Source organism: Aptenodytes forsteri, unplaced genomic scaffold, assembly GCF_000699145.1.
Source record: "Aptenodytes forsteri isolate BGI_AS27 unplaced genomic scaffold, ASM69914v1 Scaffold183, whole genome shotgun sequence".
Lineage (NCBI taxonomy): Eukaryota > Metazoa > Chordata > Aves > Sphenisciformes > Spheniscidae > Aptenodytes > Aptenodytes forsteri.
The window spans coordinates 1260275-1265303 of NW_008795918.1; positions in this window are offsets into that span (position 1 = coordinate 1260275).

Sequence of the window (5029 nt, forward strand, 5' to 3'; positions counted from 1 at the left end):
AAGTTAACTTTGAAACAAATTGGCAACTGATCAGATAAAATTCAAATCGGTAACATTTGTGTTGGAAACCAGCTCAGATCTGGGAAAAATGGAATCTAAGCTATTCTGTTCCTCTTGCAGAGGAACTGACTGGTGAACACACTGTGCACATCAAATTTCATGTGTAACACCCCCTACAAAAACAAAATTAATACTTTTATAGGATTATCTCAGCACTTATCTGATTCCTTTTCACATTAGTGTACAACTAATCGTTACTTTGAAGAGAAATTTCCTTACATAGTTTACAAAACAAACAAACCACTTTTGCCACTCAAAAACTAAAGGTCAAAAGTTTTTCCCCTTTGTTTTTCTTTTGGGTCAACAGGGTGTAATAGAGAGATATCGGGAGATGTTTTGCTCCTCTGCGTTTATAAGAGATTCCCATCTTCCCGATTCATTGTGTGAACTCTTTCGGGTACTCAAAGAGTTAATGGTGTGTTCAGGCCTCAACCAGCAAATGCATTTAAAGCTCAGTCCAGCACTCACATGGTTTGTATTCTTGCTCTGCTGGAGTGGTGTGTTCATGGCATCTGGTTCCCTGGCAACAGCTTTCATTGGCTCAATCAAAGCCTTTTCTTCTTAAGAAAGCTCCCACTGTGACACCCTACCACCACCACTAATCACCATCTTAACCAAGTGTTTAAGATGCAGCTGGTATGAAAAATAGCGCTTGTGCATGTGAGAAGATTAAGAGGCTACCTTGCATAGTACACCTGCCCTGGAGAGTGCTCTCGCTCATTGGTGTTGGGCATACTGGAGGCTGTCTGCTTTCCTACGGGAAGAGATGAGGCATCAGTACATGAAGAGTCTGCTTAGAAATAATCTTTTGTTAGGCAGAAATCCATAAACCTTTGTGTCTTGTGAATAGTCATTTCCTCTTTGCAGCTGAGATGGCGTTTAGGCCTCTGTGCTATTGACAAGGGGCAGAAGTGGGATGTAGGGAGTGTACAATAAAATCCATATTGTTGAAGCTGTCTCCCCTGACAAGGAGGAAGCAGGAAGAAGTCTCCCAACATGTGAACAGGAGAACAATGGGAGCAAAGAATTCACATTAAGCCTCCTCAGGGGTTACATATGTTGGGATTTCTGGAGATTCAGAGTCTGCATAAAAGTTGAGAAAGCCTCTAGCAATCATGCCTGTCTGTGTCTGGCAGAATTTGGGGTACAGAGAGATCAGCAAGCTTGGGCATTAGCACACCCTGCATCATGTTTCCACTGTTAGAAATGTCCCTTTGAGTTACTGATGCTCTCATTGACTCGGCAGCTGACAGAAATTCTTCCCTTATTTTCCTAGTCTTGGAGATTACCTTGGAGGATGCTCTGTAACCATCAGAGACCGTTGCACTCCACGGGAATGATGCAGCTAGAGCAGAGATGTAGGTGAGGGTGTGCACTGTAATCTGTGCTACAGTGGTTACTTGTTTACCAGGCAAAGCACACAGACCAGACAACCCCCTCCTTTGCTTATCTCTGTGCTGTTGGGCAGGAGAGCCAACATGGATTTAAGAATGTGGGCTGGAGAGCACGTAACATCTTCAGCAGCACAGCTTTAGTCATTAAATACCCTGCCAGAGAATATTAGACTGAATTTGTGCCTGCTTTGGTTAGGTTTTAAGGTAAACCGTAGTCTCCTGATAGAGCTCTTCCCTGGGCTCATCCCTTGTTTTATAACACTAAGTTAATATATCCCTTTGAAGCTGGGGAGAGGGGAGAAGGAAACGTTGTTTTGTGAGACGCTATGCTGTATTTGGTATAGAGAGACTGAGGCGATATGCGCCTGAGAAAGAAGCCAGGGAGGACAGTCTTGTGGTTAAGCTACTATATTGAGACCTGGAATTTGGGTGTAGCTTCTCCCTCTGTGTGGCCTTGGGAAGGTCTGGACATAGGCAAAATAGGCAATTACTAAGGGCAGCCAAAACAGAAGTGAAGCTGTGGTGACTCCTTTGGCTGTGGCAGAGCCCAGGGAAACTGCCTTGGTAGCTGCTGCTGCCAGGGTGGAGCAGAGCCAACAGCGTAGTGCCTGGCTGCCATTGCCCCCTTGTCTTTTCAGGGGCAGCTGGAGCAGCAAGTGCAACTCAGCAAGGCTCAGTCCCCAGCTCTCGTTCCCATCTCTGCCCTAGCCTTTCCTGGTGGCTGAAATGCCCTGTCATAACATAATGGTGTGAGAGCAGAGCTACAGTGGTTTGAATCGAAGGAGAACATGCCTAAGCCCATAGTCAGTCTCCAACACTGGCTAATAAAAGATGCGAGGGAAGAGCAATAAGAGCAGGGCAAACCTAGGGTGAGTCTCCTCCAAAATTCACTCTGCACCTCTAGCAATTAGCTTGGTGGGTTCCTGAGCCAGCACTGGGTCTTTGTATCAATAGACTTTCTGAGATTGTTTTCTGTGATTGTTTCTAGGTGCTTTGTGAGCCCAGCACTAGGCTGGCACTAGCCCCTTATGCTAGGACAGCAAAATTCAGTTTTGACCACACAGAGGAGAAGCCCAGAGCTTGTTCTGTCTTGACTTCCAAGTGTTCAATTCACCCTTTCAGTCCAGCTACAGGGTCTTTGCTTGGGGTGCAGCCTTTGCTCCCTGTGTCAATGCCGCTGCAGCCAGGAGCGTCCTGGCTCCCCCAGATACCACAGTAGTACAGGCATGGGACTGGAATGCGGTTAATGTACAGGCACAGCTATGGGACCAACAGGGTACAATAGCTGCACAACTTGCAAAGTGGGAATAATTCTCCCTTCATTCAGAAAGCTCTTACAAAGATAAATCCTTAATATATGAGATGCTTAGCAGCTGCATGGCTAAAAGCCACCCTGAAAAGCCTATGTATGTTTTTAAACACAAAATACATTTTAAAGGAAGAAATTCGAAAGCTGAAATTAGAAATGACAGCAGCAACGAACGGCATTGTGAATATGGTAGGTCTCTTTTCTTCAGTCACTTGTAACTGTTAATTAAATTTTTTTAAACTTACTAACACCTAGTCAGTGAAAAAGGAGCCTGTGGCAGGTACTAGAACTGTAAAAACAACCTGTTTTGAACATTAAATGTCTGATTTGGTAAATTTACTTTAGAGGCTGAGTGTGTGGGGTGTTGTTTCCCCGTTCCCAGAATGTTTCAAAAGACCACAGAAGTGCATGTGCATGCATGTGTGTAAGGAGCTATACTTTCTCTGCTGCGCTGACAATCTTGACCTTTTGACTGATATGTGGGCCTCAAAGCAGGCAATGAAAATGTGACTTCAGTGGGGTAATTGGTGGATGTCACTGCTCCAGTGAAAATCAGATTTGCTTCGGCTTAGATACGATATCGGAAAACATTCTTTATTTGCATGCTGGTTTACCATGAACTCTGGAACAAAGGAGTTTTGGGAATCACCTGCGGATATAAAGGGACAGGGAACTTCCACTGCTTAGGGTTTTTGACAAGCTTCCACTGGCCACACAGATGGATAGCTGAAAATATGTAAACTTGGCAAAGCGCAGAAGGAATGAGACCAGTATGCCATCTCAGTCCTCTCCTTCACATAACTGAGCAGGTACCTCTGTGAAGAAATCTGAGGCCTTTCCTTTCACATAGCAAGACATGCGTTTAAATAAGATAAAAGGTTCTTGATTTGCAGATTGAAGTGTATGGATTGAAGTGTACAGATTCAAGTGTACAGAACACACTCTTGCTATATAGATGATGATTGAAAGGTGGAGATTATTTTGTTCCTTAATTCATTGGGTAAAATGACTTTTACTGTAGAGTTTGTGTTATTATTTAATTTCCTACTTTTTAGATTATCAAAGTGCTTTCAAGAAGCCAGTGTAACCTTTACTCTGCCCCTTCTAATCATAGTCTGTACACATGTGCCTCTAATTATGTGATCACAGTGTCTAGTGGATAAACAGCATGACTTTTTTCTTTCCAAAAAAAGATCAGAGGGTAAGCGTGAGGCACACACACAACTGCAAACCTTTGAGAAAGGATGTAAACGCTGGCCCTCTGCACAGGGCTGAATTTCACCCTAAGTAAACCTAGAGCAGGGTCATATAATATATTGGTCTGGAGTCACGGTAGTAGATTTATGTTATGTGAGTGAATGGGGCTACGTCTCTGGCACTGCTGCCTAACCTCTAGCAGAAGTTGTGTGGTGTGAATAAAGGCCAGAGGCCCGTTGTAAAAATGATGATTTAGGTGGTTGATTGGGACTCCAGAGATCTGGTTGCTTTTCCTGCCTCTTTTCTACTTTTCTTTAGAAAGTAACTCAGTCTTACTCTCTAAATTAGGGATAATATTTCCTCACCTCACAGGGACGTTTTGGGAATAAATGTGTTAACTAGTGCAAAGCATTCGGGGCTCTGGGGCTGAACAGCAAAGAAAAAACAGCATAGAATGGAAAAGTACCATTGTTCATGCAGTGTTGCGACAGTTTGTAGTAGATGAAGCCGGAGCCCCACGCTGAAGAGCCGAGATTAAAAAGAATATTGAAGAGCTGCTTTGTATGCAGAGCACTGTCAGTCCTGTGCCTGGAGTGAAGCAGGGGCTCTTGCCAAAAAAATGAATGTGGGGGCAGTACCTGGTCAGAGACTGAAACAGTATATACCATACAAGCCGGAGGCAGGAGGAAGGTTACATTAGGCAACCTTTGCTTTGCTCTTTCGTGATATTTGAGAGCTTTGCTTTTCAGCCTTTGATTGTTTTGTTTTAAACAACATAGTTTTTAGCATGGAACTGATGATATAGATCTTACAGTGCACCTGGAGCTTTACAGGAAAGTGTGCAGATAAGGTCTCAGCCCCTTAGATCTTACAAACTGGGGCCTTTTTCTTCTCTCACAGACCTCGTTAGATTAAGTCATGTAAGGAATTCTGGTTTTACAGCAGTGACCCATAATTCAGCATTGGGTTAGGCATAAATCTGCAATATGCTTCCGTGGAGTTTCAAACTGCAGAAATGCCCTTTTTTTTTTTTTTTTTTGCTTTTTTGCATGCCTTATTCCTTTACCAC